Below are 18,916 nucleotides of genomic sequence, written 5' to 3'. Positions count from 1 at the left end.
CTCCGCCCGGAAAGTACGTCTCTGACAACAGTTCTAAAGTTTCCATCTTGTTCACCGTGTCGCCATTAGCCTTTACTAAAGACCCTAGGTGGTTTACTAAGGACCCTGAGTGATCAGTTTGGAGAGTTTTATGAAGCCTGGCAGCCTCTGGTAGGCTATTTATGTTTTTAAACAGTTTTTATAAGTTCTTCTTTTATTTGTCCTAATTTCTTTCTTGTATTAATTTAGGGGATTTAGGTATGGGAACCAGTGGTCTGTTCTTTCTGCTCATTTAAGAAGTTTTCTTGTTTTATTTTTGAGATTAGGACACGCGTTCTAGGGTTTTCATTTCATTAATCATAAATAAGATTACCAACCTCAGTCGTTAGGCCCCTGATATAAACTTTGTTGATCCAAAGTCCATGGATTAGGTCGATATCCTGGCCTGTTGTGATAAACCTTCTTCCCAAAATTTAAGTTGTGCCCTTAGCATGGTGGAGGTTTATCTGAATGGGGCATTTTGGACAGAAAAGGACAACGCAACTGTGGGGATACAAGAAGAGTTACAGAAAACAAAACCACTAGCTTAAAGGTCAAATGGAATCCAAGAATAGGCAACACAAACTGTGTTAGCAAGGAATTTAGGGTTAATAAAATCATTGAAAATTTTTCAAAAGTCAAGGTCTGTGGCAGCACAAAGAGTAAATCAAAATCCGGATTACACACAGATATTTATTCATGCAGGCAAACATGACAAGACTCTGTAGAAGGATAAGAGATAGAGCCAGGAAATCAGTTAACCACTTAAAGTGTTTTTGTTTAGTAATTTTCAGATAGAAATGTTGCAGTCCATTTGATACAAGAATCAGAAATTTTTTATGCATATCGATTGTACTGGTTCTGTCACGACACCTCTAAAGGATGAATACAACACGGTTAACTATTACACTGGTGTTGTAAAAATAAAAATAAAATCTATTTTTGACGTTGTGTTTTAAACATGATGTAAGCAGCATTTCATCGTGTTTTAACAGTTTTATAGCTTTCGTTAAAGTATTCACTTCACATAGGTTTTTCTTATAATGTTTTTGATTTTAACCAACTTGAGTTCAAGCGGTCCTCTTGTCATGGAACAAAACGCCAGTAAAGGTCTATTTGGGTAAAATGTTCAAAATTTGTACAATTACAAATCCTAAATTTGGGTCATTTGTAATGTTCATATTTGTTGTTACCTTTACATGCATATGGTGTCTTGGAGAATTGGTGAGGATAAACTTAGCAAAACCCGTAAAAATGTTATTCTGACCATTGCTAAACTGTATTAATTTTTAAGAGTTTACTCATAAGATGTACAGCATGCTTCTAATTTTTCTCAGCCCATAGCTAAACCAAAGTGTACAAGAAGCATTTCTAGACATGGATCATACTATACAACCTACAGAATTCAATGAGGTTACTGGTGAAGACGCGACAATTGTATATAACGACTTCTTCTACATACAAGAAATATAAAAAGATGTAGTACCAGTTATCGAGAAAGAAAAAAGCGAAATGAATATCATAAATCCATTTTTTTTCCTTCCTGAGGGAAAAGGACAGTTTTTCCCCGCACGTAGTCCTAAAAGGACCTTTGCGCCTCCCTTACTAATTTTGTGTCCTCAAAGTCCGAGGCTTTTGTAAAAACCAATCAGATTTGAGGGCTCCTGTTCTCTGATATCCTTGGGGCTGAGGAGAAAGTCTACATTCATTAGTCTGGCTAAGGCCTACCTTCATAAGATGTTTCCTTAGGGGGCCATATCCTATCAACATTCCTAATATTAGTCTTATATCCTCCTTATTGTGATCTAAGAGAGCTGTCCACCCTTTAATGTAAGGAGAGATAAACATTTTGGATAGTCTTAATCCTGAGGCTCTACTCCAATTATTGTGTCTTATCCTCTTTTCTCAATCTTTGACCAGAGCTTTAATGTTGGAGAAGGCTTATCCCGCAACCTGGCTCAGACCCCACCACTGTGGATTCCACTCCCTTTTTGGCGAGGATGTCTGCTTTTCCATTTCCATGAATGCCTTCATGACCCGGTACCCAACCGAGTGTTACTCTGTTATTCATTGCCAGCTCTGCTAGAGCATTCTTACATTTCCAGACCGCTTTCGAATCAAACGAACAGGTGCCTTCAATGCAGTCTATCAGAAAGTATTAGGTATTTTAATCGTTATGTCCTCATTTGTATGAGTCTTCTGGAACATGAGTCTATTGCCATGACCTCTGCCTGAAAAACCGTGAAATGTCTTCCTAGGGGCACAGCCATGTCGACTCCTGGTCCATGTATTCCGTATCCTGCCCTAGAGTCAAGGCATGAACCATCTGTGTAAAACTTCAGGAATCCTTTTGTAGGGTAGGCCTCCTTTTTAATTCATTTCTCCCTACTTCCAATAGAGACCATATATGGGTTGTCAAAGGAGTATTTCTAAACCATTGCGTCTGACACTTTGGTTAGCATTTCAGCCTCAGGAAATACTTGCAATATTTTCATGTGGCCTTCTAAGGAGGTAGCATTTATTACCTTTGTTCCTAGAAGCTTTATTGCACTTACAGCAGCTATTCTCACCACCTCCTGCCCCAGAGGAGTGTATCCCAGGACCGCTTCAATTGCTAATGTTGGGCAGGAGCTCATTGCTCCCGTGATGCTTAAGCAAGCTAGCCTTTGAAGACTCTGTAGCCTTTTAGCAGCTGTTGTTTGTTCTACTTTCGACCACTACACTAAGGCAGCATATGTGACCATTGGTTTAATTATGGTTTCTTATCCAATATATCATTTTGGGTTTAAGGGTTTAAGCCCCAAGGGCCATTGTCGCTTTGGATATCCTGTTTTCAATATGGGAGTTCCAAGTGAGCTTCTCATCTAGGATTAAACCCAGGTATTTCACTTCTTTTGTTTGGTTTATGCTGATTCCCTCCAGAACAGGTTGTGTAAGCTGGAACTTTCTTTTCCTGGTAAAGGTAATCATATTTGTTTTAGATGGGTTGATCCATAGACCTTCCCCATGACACCAGTTGCTTATGAGATTTAGTTATTTTTGAATTAGGCGTTCCAGCTAGCCTTTGTTTTTTCCTTTGATCATAAGCACTAGGTCGTCCGCATAACATAGTAGCTTTCTCTTCTTTGCTAAGAAGATCGTCCACAGGAGACGAGACAGAACTCCCCCCTGGGGGGCAGCCTTTCATCATAAATCCATTGTTGTGAAAAGTTTTTGAATAAATATATGCCGTACTCGTCGCTGCTATTTTGATTTATCATTAAACATTCAGAAAAATAAATTACATACAATTAAGTATTACAAAACTGGTTTTACCTGTTGAAGGACAGAGTTTTGGATCGACAGAGAAACTTGAAGAAGACTTTAACTTTAAAAAAATATTAAGAGAAAGAGTATTGGTATCATTCAAAGAAATTTTGGAAATACCTGAGACTGCATGAAAGAAACAACGGGAGAAATAGAATATAATATCCAAGCATTAACATGAATTCGTGATAAACGAAGATCCTAATGTACTTGAGAAATGGAAAAAACGAAAACCAAAAATGTATTTCCAGACAAAATATTTTGATTCAATCACAGTTGAAGTAAAAAAATACATACAGAAACATAATACCAAAAGAGATTGTAAGTTTACCAAAGTTAAGAAATAGTACGGAGTTTTTCAATGTGAATTAGATGTTGCAGATAATGAATATTTCAAAGACAACAAATGGCAAATAATCTTGCTATTTGTGCTGTAATGGAAGAGCCGATACATCAGGCGCACAAGAAAACGATGTAGTGTATATTCCTATCAGTCTGGGCCATCGTTGAGAAGAAGGTAATTTGGGACGAAATCGTTGTCACCAATCACTTGATAAGGGTAAATAATTGTTCCTACGTTATAATATTCAAACCCAAGAAACAGATTGGTGCTTGGTAGTCAAGGAATAAAAAGAAAAGTTTTTATTGAACTGTATTTTCTATATATGTTCTAATAGAAACCCGGCTAGCTTTCTTTCAACCCTGAATTATTAAGTCTGCTGGTAAAATTTAAAATCAACAATCTAATTTGATCCCATATCCCAAACAGATATGTTTAAATCGTTCTAAATTTTTGATTTAAGATGGTGTGATAATCCTTCAATGATCGTTAGTCTATAAGTGTTAAGTTGCGAGATTAAAAATAGGACTTAATGACTTACTTGCGAATACGAAAACTTGGACTATGAGCGTGCAAAAACAAAAACAGGTCCTGAAGAATTAGACAAAATCATTCAACACAGAAAAAGCAGCTTGAGGACCAATATCTTGAGACAAAGATCCAAGCGATCCATTATATTCAGCTGGTGGTTAATTCGGTTGAAATCATTTTATTATGTTATTCTTAAATTTCGTTGATATCTCTTAAGTTGATATTTTTTAGTTTTTTATGGTGTACATCTCAGTAACCGTGACAGGCAGGGTGATCAGACGCAAATTCATACAAGGAGGACTTTTGGATGTGATAAAGGACATCAAAGCATAGAAGACAGTATTAAATATTCTTATAAACTTTGCAAAAAAAACATTTATTTGTTCACTATTAGATAAACGCACATTACAAAATAATTAATACTGTATTGCTTCTAATGGAAATTACAAAAAATCAAATGGAATTTGTTTTAATATATAAATCGAAAAATAAAAGGAATTCATAATATTAAATATATATATATATATATATATATATTAATATTATATTATTATTGTATTATATTATATATTGATGGTTAAAAGTACTATTCGAAGCCATTATTTTGTATGTGGCATAAGATTGAATTAATTATTATTCAAATTTGTTTCCTTAAAAATTGTAAATGATTTGAACCAAACTGTTTAAAATTATGTTAAAATTACACTTTTGTGAAATAATTTAAATTAATTCATTTCATTGATTCGTAACATTAGTAAGCTGTACTAACAGGCATTTATCAGAAATTATCGCTATAACTAGCAAAGTTAATATGCCATAACATTAAGTGTGAGCTGCTATAATTTTAAATGGCCTATTTTTGGGATTTCGGAAATCAGAAGAATTTTTTAATGTGATGCTAATATTTTTGAACATTTAAGTGTTCACCAAAAGCCGGACGTTTGGCATAATGTTCAAAAGTTGGGAGGACATGTCCTCCTAAAGCTGAATGTCTGGTCACCCTGGTTACAGGTAACATCACCTAATTTTCGGGGTAGGTTCACAATATAATTTAGTTGCTAGAGTTTAAAGATTTAGTAATTATATCTTAAGAAAAATGTTTATTAAAAAGTAATATTTAAAAACCATGTCAATTTTGGTATATACTAAAATTTTATGAAGGGAACAAGATAATGAACTCTTCTTTTAAACAACAGATACTGTGGAGCTCTATATCTAATAGTTTTTGTGCTAGATGACATAACATAATTCCATCAAATATAGAATGATCAAATCAATAGATCACTCATAAAAAGTGTTATACCTCAAAATAAAATTATGCTGTTATAATTTTAGTTATTAAATCCATACTTTAGTTTGAACATAACTATAAACGATGAATAATTTTAACTAATAGCGTTCAAAGATATAAAATAAAACAAATATGTCTTGGTGAAATACTGTACCAAGCCTTTCAAGGTGGTCATGAGAGTAAAAGTCCCATTATAACACATTTTTCTTTTGACAGACTGGATTTACTTTGAATATAGAATGGTCCTTGGTTCACCCGTTATATCCACGTTTCGGAGTGCATGGGGAAGTCCATAGCCAACAGTACATGTTTCAAGACTGAAGTTCTGGCACAGAGGGTCGTTTTGACGGTCATGTACATAAGTTGAACCAACTTGTAGTTGTCTGTTGATGGTCAAATGTTTTGAAGATCTCTCTTGGAGTCTGGTAGGAGGGAGACGACCTAAATTCAGGTCTCACCTCTGGTGATTTTTAGTTTGAAGATGTCTCATACTACATATTTTTCATCTACAGGACAGTCATCAATTTCTTCAGCTGTTGTGCAAGGTCAAGAGCAGTAACCTGGTGAAAGTTAAGTCTTAAGTTTTTAATCGAGTTAGTTTTAACAATTATTTCTCCCTTGGCGCCATGCGCACTAAAGTTTCCATCCACCAGCTAGTAAGTAGGCTAATAGAGTTTAAATTATTTTCAAATCGAGTTTAGCATAATTAGTTAATAATTAATTTAGTTAATTATCAAAACAAGAGTTAATTAGTCTCAGTAGTAGGCTTAAGTGGCAATAAGAGACAAGTTAAACTATTAATAAGTATCAGATAATCAAGTAGGTTTCAATATTTTAGAGTAAAAGAAAACAAACTGTTTTGTACTGAATATTCAACATTTAAAAAAGAGAATTTCAGTACCGGTACAGCTTAAATAAACAATTTTTTGTGTACATAGACTAATATAAAAAATATTTATTAATGCTCTCCCAAATCCAATTGATTGACATGCACCATCATTGAACGTGATGTTGCATAAATAGATATGAAGCTTCATGTAAGATTTCAAGTCTATATGCATGTTTGTCCTCGAGTATCGTGCAGACAAGAAAGAAAAACAAAAATGAAATTTTTCCAGCCACTCCAGTAATCCTCCTTGAACAGCCAGATAGTAAAATTTCAAATGTATCATTGAACCACTGAGTTTGTTAATATTATTTCCTTCCATCTGTTTTCCTTGTGTATGTACAACACAAATATTACCCAATTTTTGGTTTGAGATTGGGAAATCAAGATTTTTTTATTTAATGAACAAAATCATCAATAAAAATTACTCCATTTCTAACAAAAAAAAGGACCATTGATGGCACAATATTTGGTCACTATACCATGGTTGGTAATGCAAGTGAGTAATTTATTAATGCCTCAGTGTACGAGTCCATCAGATTAGAACTCTCCAAAAATATCAAAAGCTGGGTTAGTCACTAAAACATTTTGATGCAAGTATAATAAATTGTGTAAATACTGATAAATAAAATATGAGTACATAATTTTAAGTTTACATTTTGATATAGCTTTTTACAACCGTTTTTGATATGTTTATGTTGAATTTGGATCAGTTTTATTTGTGTTTTATTTTATACTTATACTCATTCAATCAAATAACACTTTTGATGTCTCCATTACTTTTTACTTCAACTCACCTTTAAAAAATATCCAAAAATGAACATTTAAATTTTAAAACCATAATAAGAATAATAATTATAGAACCCAGGCCTTACAAAATACATTTTTAGTGTTGGACCAGAATTCAGTATAGCTTATTCCTTTGAAATTTTTGTGAATAACATATATATATATATATATATATATATATATATATATATATATATATATATATATATATATAGAACATATAAATTACATAAAAACTAAAGAAATAAGGATCCACTTAGTACCACCGTAGTTTGTGTTAGTTGTGTTTTTTTAGATATGTGTCAACAATAAAAACCCAAAAACTCTATATTTGAGTAGAAATGGGTAAATAAAGGTAATATATGAAATAAAAGTCAATATAGTAAACAGTATAAACAATTTATTATTATTGTTTAACATATCTTTATTCACAGTAATTTATACATTGTATTAAATAAATCAACAGGAACAACCTTAAAACATTAATTCAAGCCAAGACACAATTAAAATAGTTTTAAGCCTATATTATTTACAAGTACTATACCATTATATGCAATTTAAAGTAAAAAATATCAAACAATACTAGTAGTTACCTGCGCCTTCACATGCAATTTCCTGTTCAAAACAGGACACTATATTCACGTATGATTTTTCTATAACATTTCAAACGCTCCAGAGATATTTGTTAGCACTCAAAGCTATTCCAATCTTCTGATCCATTTTGGATTTAAGTTATTATTTAAATTTTCCTCCGACATTCCATGATAATTTATTAAATTGCTCCAACGATTTGAGTAACAATTAAAATATTTTAGGCCAGTAAGGAGAAATCCTGAAATCCTTAAACCGAAGACAGTAGCAATTAATGATGTAATGCATAGTAATGGTGATATAGTGCATAATGATATACAGCATTCTGTGCAGTTTAGGAATAGAATTAAGATTATCTTAGATATTTGTTATGTGGGTTTCCATATAACTTTTATGCTTTCAAGACTATAAATAGCAATACTCTTCAAATGGTACTTAAATTAATTAAACATATGGTTGTATTATAATGTTTACATAGAACAGTTGATTACTTTATGACAGGTTCTTTTAATAAATAAAATGCATTTGCTGCAATGCATTTCTTATGGAAATTTCACAACTTGATCACCAGCCCTGATGTCGCAGAGAAAAGTCATTCCTTCGTTGATACATAATTCAGGACACTTCCTTTACATAGATAAGTCTCGATAAACTAATTTGGTTATAAAGAATCAAGTTCCATCTTCCTAATTAAATTCACTTTCTTATTTCCAATACCATTGTAGAGTTTGCCTTGTGCTCCGATCAAGAAAATATACACCAACTTCGGTCATAAAGCGTCCTCTTTCGGCTCTTTTAATTTACTTTTGATAAATAATTTTTCAAGTGACAGTTATAGTTTGCCTCTTTGTCCCGATAAAGAAAATAACTTGGTACTACTTAAACGTTACAGTGGTCAAAAAGAGTCTGATCCATCTGATTAAATTCACTTCCGGGCTAATTTATATTTACTTGATCTATAAAATATATACATATGTTCGTTTTTAAGATCTCATTGGGTCCAAAAGTGTCTGCTACAAGCACTTGTAATCTACCTCCGGTCTAAGACATTTCTAGTGTTATAGTTACATTTTTTTCCCCAATGACCTAAGTTTATTGTATAACTAATGCGTCTCTGCGGTCTGTTCCGGTCGTTTAAATTCATTCCCGGTCTACTTTATTTACGGTTCCACAACTGAATTATCCTGTTCCACTAACAAAAAAAATTATTACATATGTTAGTTTTGGAATCAAAGTTAGATTAATATATCTGGTGCTGAATTGATTTTGATGTTTTCACTGGTCAAGAAATGTGTATAAAGGCATACGCTTCTGGTATAAGGGGAAGAGTATGTTAACATTTGCTTTCCTTTAACTACAGTAAAAATGCCATATACAATGTCAAAGGAGCTAACTAGATTTGATTAACTTTTGTACAAACATTCACAGCTTTTTATGATAAGATACTTTTTATAACAGCGTTTAAATAATATTTCCATTGAATTAGATGGTTTATTACTCATTGGTGCAATTTCAATTTAGAATTAGATAATAATAGTCTTAAAATTATATTTAATTTAATTTAAAATTAGATAACTTTAAATATATAATTTTAGGTCTATATATAATACATAGATAGGAACCTAAAATAAATTCTAGTGTAGCTGATGCTGAACTTGGATGATTGTCTCATTAAAATGTATTTTGCTGTGACAGAACTATTGAAACTCAATAGTTTCAATAAATAAGAAAAATGGTGGTGGTGTTTTGGTAGTGGTCAGCCTAAAATAAGTTGGATTTATCTATGACAAGTTTTCCTTGTGTCAAGTCGGAATCCATTAGCATCAATATTAACTTAGATCCCAGTCACTTAATCGATTGTGCTGTCTATATTCCTCCTGTTTAAATTAGATAATTTTAAATATCTAATTTTAGGTCTTTGCAATCTGCATTACACTACTGATCCATCACTTTACAATAATTTAATATTTTCTCAAATTTAATTGTAAACAGATGTTTCTGCCTGTTTGATAAACTTCAGCTGAAAGTGTTAACAGCTGTTAAGTATCAGTTCACATTGTATAAGTGTCGAAGCGCAGTCTGCCGGTTCCATTGTAAAACATTCCAAAATCAACTAAAATGTATAAATAAAAAGTTAATTAAATAAGAAATTTAAATTGGACCAAATTGTGAATCTAAACCATTCTCAAATCCCCTTCAACACACACAATCGATCCAGTCGTTTAGGAGTTCAGTGAGAAAAACACATGCATACAAGAAATATATATTTACATTTTAATGTTTTTTTCTTTTCTTTCAAAACTACTCACTTTGAATACAGTGATTAAAACAAAAAACTTTTCTATCCGTGAGATTTGTTAAAATACATAAACTCAAAACAATAATTATTCATGAGCCTAGTAAGAAATGACACAATATCAGTTACTGGTTATCTGACACTTTTTGCATGTTTTCGGAACCTCATTAGCCACTATTAATATGTCTTGTTATAACAAAACTCTGATGGCGTTGGTTTAGTGATTTGCTATAGCTTTACTACGCAAAAAACCATATTAAAACCACTAAATCGATTGTACACCTTTAAGAGCTAAAAACATAATCCCTGCTGATTGCCATTGTGACAGCCTACCATTCTACACGAGCAAAATAAAGTACTTCAGGTAAATAAAAAGAAAGAAGATACATAAACATGTCATTATCAAAGAAAGAGCAAGACGTGTGTACAAGGAAACTTAAATCAAAATCAGATACTGAAAAAGAAGTAAAATTGGAACTCCATGATTGCAACAATAAAATTGATAAGAACAAACAAAAACAAAAAATTATAAACTGAGTTCAAAGCTTGTTTTATTTTTTATTACGAAAGAAATAAAAACAGGTTTGATGGAATCTGTGCAAATGGTTATGTTAATAAATGTTCCAATGTCAAATATAAAAAAATAGTTTAAAAAATTTAATTACCAACACCACCTAAGTAATGTAGTATTTTTAATAAGTTTGATTATTGTTTTTAAGGACCTAAGGATCTAAACATCTTTTAATTCAATAAAGCAACATTCTACTATATTTATCTACAATATATCTCACTCCTCCTGTAAAGTTGTGATAATATGGTATTGCTTTTAAGTGATAATATGTTCAGCTCTAACTTGTATGTTTTAACAAGTGTTTCTCAAAACTTAAACTGGATTTGCAGGTATATTTACAAACAGGGCACTTGTATGGTTTATCACCAGTGTGGGTAGCTATATGGGCAACCAAATGTTTTTTTCTTAAACTTCCAAAACTACATAAATAACAATTGTATGGTTTGCGACCGGCATGAGTTAATGAATGCCTCAATAAATAACTCTTGCTTGTGGCAGTATAAGGACACAAAGAACACTTGAAAGGTTTTTTGTTACCATGAATTGAAAAATGTTTCTTCAAGTCACTGCTGCTTATGCAAGTATAACTACACTTTGAACACTTATACGGTTTCTGATCTGAAGGTCTATGTATAAACATGTGTTTTTTTCAAACTTCCATTGTCAGTGGTTGCAAAATTACACAAGGAACACTTGAAGGGTTTCTCACCTGTGTGAGTTAGAATATGAATCATGAGATTTCCTTTTTGAGCACATGCAAAGTTACAAAAGGAACATTTGTGCGGTTTTTCACCTGTGTGGGTCATCAAATGTACCTTTAAACATCTCCTAAATCTGGAAGCATATCTACAGTGTGGACATTTATATGGCTTTTCACCTGTATGACTTAATAGATGAGTGTTAAAGTGATCACTTCGTGCACCTGTATAACTGCACATAGTGCATTTATACGGTTTCTCACCTGTGTGCTTTAATATATGACTCTTTAAATTCGCCTCTTGTATAGTTGAAAAATCACACAGAGGACACTTATGTGGTCTCTCCCCTGTGTGCGTTAATACATGTCTTGTCAAATTTCCTTTTAATTTAGTTTCATAACTACAAATACAGCATTTGTGAAGTGTTTTGATTTTGTTTTCCATGGCAAACATATATTACACAGAGCTAATTTATCTCTTACTTTGATGATACGCTCTATTGCTTCTAGTCTTCTAAATTAAAACACAAGAGTAATGGTAAACTCAAATTTCAAATGGTGTTTTTCCATGATAAAATAATAATCACAGTCATACAAGATTTCCTCAAGAGAATTTTTCATCTGAAACTGCTTTACAGTTTCTTTTATAAATAATCACTTGGTGACACCAGCATTTGGTTATTATTACAACATTTCATATAAATATTATATAGTTTGATATTTGTGTAATAAGTCAGATGGATTAAGGGCCATTAAATTGCATTAAGGAAACAGTGTTCCAATATCACAAATCTCATGTCTTGAAGATGATATAAACTTGTTAGATGTTGACTATGACCTGAAAACAAAAATGAGTTTGCATTGACATCTGTGTAACCAATTATTTTTAGTAATATAAAAATAGTGAAGGCAACTCTGATAATGATCCATTGTGTAACAATACAGATTAACACTACAACTGTAATAATTACTTCACAATTTTTAGCTGATTCTAAAAATGTACAGTAGCTATTCTTACCTTTTATCCACAAAATCATGTTTTATATACATTTGATAATAAAGCTTTCGCCCATAATAAAAAAGGAATAAGACCTAAGAAATTAAATACATTATTCCACAAAAACTAGAACTGAACACTTAGAACCAATACTTGTTTACACCTCATTACAAAGTGGCTAATATACCTTAGCTTAGATGTCAGCTGTTTTTAGAGAATTATGTTTTTGAGGTAACCAGGATGATGATAATCTTTTATTACAATAAATTAGTATAGTACTATAGTCAATGTTTTGTCGGAATATAATCAATAACCCTAAGAGGAGCTTAACTAACATTGTGTTATGTTTGTTTTTATAAAAAAAAAAATTTGTTTATACATCACTTGTGTTTGAATTATTTCCATCTTTACTAAAGAATTATATTTAAAACTTTACACTTAATATATCATTCAAACCACTATTGCACCTATAAATGCTACTACCAAGCACCTTTAAACTTTTGGGGCATATTTGCATACCTATGGATGAAATTAATGTTGTGGACTTTATTTTTTCTATCTGATTGCTCATGTAAAGCTTCAAATTAAACATTTATGTATAGAGATTATCTATGTCTATATGCCCAAAATGGGTAAACAAACGAGTATGGTGAGCCAGGATAGACCCTCGAAGTGGACAGTAGTGTTCCTTTGTTAACCCTTCCAAGCCATAGGTGGATATAGTTGAATGATAGACTTTAACCTAAACAGCACACACTTTTATATCCTATATTAAACATTATCTCTTGGAGAGTTTTATAGTTTAAAAAAAAGTCTTTGAAATTGAAGGCGCATACTCCATGGTTATTGCGGTTGACAAGAAAGTATTTTTAGATGACTATACTACACATGCCATACATTACATGACGGGAGAGAGACATTCTTTGTCTAGCTGCTTTACGCGTCCTACAGAGCCATAACCAAATATATCCGTTATCTGCCTTTGGTATTTATTTCTGCTTTGTCGGTTGTCACAAGTGTCTACTACATATCTCGTTATTACTCTTCATTGTGTGATAGTATTGTGATTACGTACAATTTCTTTTCATTTTACAGTGACAATGAAGTGTATTTTATTTTACGAGTAGAATTGAATTTTTGATCTAAATGAACAATCATACAAGATAAGATGATAGACCTTATCTACAAAATCTTATAAAAGAAAATGCTCTAATAATTAGTAGTTTTCATAATTTTTAAGTTTTATTACATTTTACCGTGAGTTAGAATTTAAATAAAATTAAGAGTTTTGTAAATAGTTATTTTTACATTTTTTAAATACATTAATATGCTAATTTTAACTATAATGTCCTATTTATATTTTTTATGTTTACCTCTTATTATAGCAATTATAATCAAAATTAGCTTTGAATTTAAAGAAAAACAATTTATAGTTGTCTTGGCGTTAAAGGAAAGTTATGGAATTTATTAGTGGTGTGTAAAGGGTTGATATACTCTTTTACTACAAGACTCTCATACACCCCTATGTCTCACTGGTCCTCACACTAGCTAGTGACACTCAAATAATGAAAATTGAGGATCCAAATTAGCCCTGGAACCTCAGCATGAAAATGAACACGAAAAACATGCTTAAGGAAATGAGGCTTTATTTGAAACGAGAGTAGTCATACAGTCATAAATTAAATGTCATTTTCATTCTCCATCAAATCTATTTACAGCTTCAGTTTTGAAATTATATTAGGATTAGCACCTTTACTGCGGCTCTAATAAATGAATGATCATGACTAGAGACACAAGACTGTTACGCCATAATAAGTTTGTCACAATTAACAACTTAAGTGTCACTAGAACTGTTGCCATATCCCTTGTGGGATACATAATGTTAAGGTGCCATCATGAAATTCTTGTCATCATTATATTTTGCAAAAAATATAACATATAATGAGAGAAAATGTCCAAAACCCTGTTACTTTTTTTAATCATCCATTGTGAATAATAACTACAAACAAAGGACTAACAAACTATCTCTTATATAAAAGGTATGCCTCGGAACTCCATTCTAAATATTTTTCTGGTAGATATCACAATGCAGAACTCTGAAAAACTTGTAAGGCTACAAAATGAGAGGGAGTTTAAGTTCCCTTCGCATATCTACTCTTACTAATTCGGAAAACTTTCAGATTATCCATAAAATCAAATTCATCTTAACAGATGTGATTGTTATATCTGCATAACCTATATAACATATAACAGATATAACACACTCAGGATGGTTTTACACTACGGATTTGTTAAGTATCACACAAATCTTTGTTGTGATCTTAAAAATGTCTTCTCCAGCAATTTAATTATACTTTTACCCATATTCTCAAACCAGAATACACTGCTTACTCACCCAAAATTTAAGACAGCTTTAATTTTATATAGGCAGAATTCTTATGTTAAAGCAGTTATCAAATTGCTTGAAAACACTTACAGTGAGTACATGCAAACTTTCTATAAATGTATTATTCTATATTAGCATAACAGTAACAGACACTGAGTTAATGCCCAGCTGCAAAATTAGGAACAAAAGCATCTCTGACATATGATGAAAGCTCTTGGTACAATCCAAAATATTGTATGAATGAATCCCAAATGCCTTAGCTGATCATAACTGAGTGAAATTGTAATCAAAATATAGATATTTAAACTAGTAACTTTTTCCAGCTATATATTTATGTAGCTTTATTGGCAACTTATTGTTTCATACTTATTTTAGTGCTAATAAACCTTAGCTATATAATTTAGTTGTTATTTAAGTTTCTGAGATTCAGGCACTTGCAGATTTTGTAATTTAACATTTTAGGAGAATAAAACCATTCCAAATGTGGGCCCAATGTGACAAAATTTAAAAAATGCTTTGTTATCCTTCCAATAAAAATATTGTTTTTTTTACAATAAAACATATAAATAGCATTGCACAAACAAGAAAACTTAATATAACAGTGAAAGGCCCACATTTTGGACCAGATACAAAATGTTTTTTACTACACTACAGGGTCTGTTCAATAAGTATCTGCCTTTCGTCAAAAGCCCGCTGGAAATCGGTTTACGAAATACTGTTGAGAACCTTTGCCGTTGCCTCTTGAACCGCCTCGATGGAGTCGAACCGATGTACTTTGAGCTTCCTTTTCATTCATTGAAACAAGAAAGTCTGGTGGAGCTAGGTCTGGGCTGTACGAGGGGTGAGGCAACATTGCCACCTAGAATTTTGCCAGCAGCTGCTGCATAACAATCACACTGTGACACAGTGCATTGTCATGGGGAAGTTTCCAATTATTCGCAGTGGCTGGTTGCATTTATTGTAATTTTTAGCCTGAGACAAGTAAATTACAATAAATATTTATTCTGATATTGAATTGTTGGATAATGTGAAGTTGTTGGGTGTTTGTGTGGATGATCATTTAACATGGGGACCCCACATTGATCACCTATCAACTAAGCTCTCCAGGATTGTTTACCTCTTAAGACGTCTCACGTGTTGTATGCACACTGATTACCTCAGAACGGCATATTTTGCTTTCTTTCAATCAGTGCTCAGATATGGCCTTATTTTATGGGGAAACTGCAGTAGGATATCAGAAATGTTTACTATACAAAAGAAAGCCATTAGAATTATTGTATGTTGTGAACCATTAGCTCACTGTAAACCAATTTTTATTGCAAATAAAATTCAAACTATATTTATCTTATATATATGATATTGTACTCTACATACTCAAACATCCTGAACCTCTGAAGACATACAATTCTCTACCTTAGTATACACTAGAGCAGGGGTTCTAAACAATTTTTTAGTGCAAAAATTCAATGTCTCTAAACAGAATATATACGGGTAGGGTACGATAAGCGTACCCGGTTTTTTATATCAAACAATGTAACCATTGATACCTAATATTCGCATCTCAAATCCTAGACTATCAATCGATAAATTATCTATAGTTCTCGATAACAATCATATGTTTTAAATTAAAATATGAATCTAATATTTACAGTGATCAAAAAAATTATTATACTGTAACCAAAATTAGGAAAACTGAAGATGACCATATTTGCTCCTCTCACAGTTACAGTTGTTTCTTTCCCACAAATTTCACATAATGGGTTTTTTCCGCACGAGTCCAACATGTTGAAGTCATGATAAACATGTCTTATCATCTTCCAAGGCTATGTCGTGTAGTTTTCTAAAATTGACTGTCATTTTTAATAATCAAATGTTACTTATATAAAATTGAGGTACTTTGGGATTATACCGACCACACCCAGACATGAATCGTTATTTCACATTTCGTTTCTACTGATTACTAGATTAGCGTTAGAACAATATTTCGTCAATATAAAACAGGAATTGTCTTATCGCAAACCCCTCCCCATCCTCAGACAGAGGTCAAAGTCGAGCGTCTAGTAGATAACGTGATTGCAGTCTCGCCGCCCGTTCAGCTGGTGCATCGCTTTGTTGTACTTCCGTGTTTTTACCTCTACATTTCTCCAAACACAAAAATTCAACAAAAACAATCATTTACCAAACTAAACTCTTTATTAAAAAAAACACTAAAAACGTGTTTTTATTCTTGATCACATTCCGCCACCCAAAATGCGAGTGCCTCCGGCCATCAGCGCGGGCGTTGACAGCACCTTCGGTGCTGCCCCGCGCTGATGTCGACGAAAGAAAAACATCCCTCGAGATAGTACCTATCAGTAAAATATCAAATTCTAGAGGGGCTAATCAGAAATATAAATTGAATTGTAATGGAAAGGCAATTATGTACCGTGCAAATCACGTGATGCCGCGCGGCCTGCCGTAATCAGGATTCTCGAGAAAGATAAGATAACAGCGATCACAATACCTGGAAATGCTTGTAAGTTTGTAATTTTGTAATTGAAGAGTTGTTTTTTTCGTTCTATCATGTTTGTTTCTATAAATTTCTATTTTTGTGTTCTTCATACTAGTGTGGTCGGTATAATCCCAAAGTACCAAAATTGAAATATTACATTAAGAGTATTATTTGAAAGTGTTTACAGCTATTGATATAGATTATTTAATTAATCGTTAACGATAATTAATCAGTATCGATTGATTAAATCGATGGTTATGATTCAGTAATATCATTTGCCAAGTTCGATATAAAAAACTGGGTCCCCTTATCGTACCCTACCCGAATATACACCAATATAGCCTACAAAACAATGTAAAAACAAAATTCTAAGATTGTTTAACAAATGTTTTTGGAAACAACACATCAACAAGCACACTAAACATTGACCCACAACCAAGGAGTCGGGTAGTTGCCACTACATGGTTACAAAATCTGCCAAAGTATCAAAATGAAAGCCAGTTAAGGATAAAATGCATATTAGGAATTTCTGAGACAATTAACGTAAACAAAGTGATACCTACTTTACCTATACCTATATTTATGTCCATTGAAATGTACTAAATGCAAGTATGTTCTCTATTATTACTATCCGATTTGTCATAGCTACAAATTTACCACACAAGTTTCATAAAAATACTTCATATGACTGACTCCAGGACTAACGAAATTCGCAATATTTTCCGAACCCACAACACTAAACTCAACAATACTCGAAATCGAAATTTACTCAAAGTCGCTCGCTAGTCAGGTCAGATGTTGAGAGTGAGACTCCTCTGCATTTTGCAACAGATGAAGTGCCAAATAAAAATAAAAAATATTTATTACTCTTTATTTCGGTTATTGGTTTGGAAATGTGACAAGCCAACACAATATTTAATATACAAAACAGAAACTCAAATTACAGCATACGTAATTTATTATTGCTAACTCAACTATTACAAGAGCAATAAATAATGGTTATTTTTATTCATTTGTTTAACTCTCAATGGCAATACCATTGTAGTAAAAAAGGCGTTGTACAGTAAGTAATAATCATTCAGTATTGAACACTGATACTTAGAAATTTTTAACTTAAATAACGAAGCATGCTTAGACCTATACAAATTAAACAATAACAATGATAAATATTTGATAAAAAAAACAACAAATAAACTATAAAGAAAGGAACAAAATTAGTAAATTTGGTAATCTGTATGTGTTGCCAGATCAAAAAGAATAACATCACCGGTGCAAGATTATATTAATTTAATATCAACAAAATACTTAAAATTTATTCAAATAGATGGTAAGTTACAATAATACTTAAAGGTAATAATAACTTAACGATCAACAATGTAATTAAGGGATTCAAAATAATTTAAGTGACAATCATATATTCCAGCTCTTCAAAATCATAAATAATAACAAGACAAGCTAATTAACAAGAGAGTGCATAATTGTAGAGTATAAGTAAAAAACCGGGCTAAGTGCCAAAAATTAAGAAATTGAGTTTAGTATCAAAATGTGTGCTATAAGCCAACCCCAATACAGTATAAACCGGGCTATGTCGAGAAAAATCAATAATTCGTTCAAATCCTTGCCGCTAGAATGCGCATGGGCTATGTTCAAGGGTGACATCAGTAAAAACCGAGTCAAGTGCCTCGCGCAACACACGCCAGACTATACGTGTTTTGCAGGTTATGTT

At 32.3% G+C, this 18,916-nt stretch overlaps 1 pseudogene; it reads right to left on the bottom strand.

Annotated features, from left to right (window-relative positions):
* Positions 1 to 7,544: 7,544 nt before the first annotated feature.
* On the bottom strand, positions 7,545 to 17,988 carry LOC124353914 (annotated as a pseudogene).
* Positions 17,989 to 18,916: the final 928 nt, after the last annotated feature.

This window comes from Homalodisca vitripennis, chromosome 2 (genome assembly GCF_021130785.1).
Source record: "Homalodisca vitripennis isolate AUS2020 chromosome 2, UT_GWSS_2.1, whole genome shotgun sequence".
NCBI classification, from domain to species: Eukaryota; Metazoa; Arthropoda; class Insecta; order Hemiptera; family Cicadellidae; genus Homalodisca; species Homalodisca vitripennis.
This window is presented reverse-complemented; position numbering and strand designations above follow the sequence as displayed.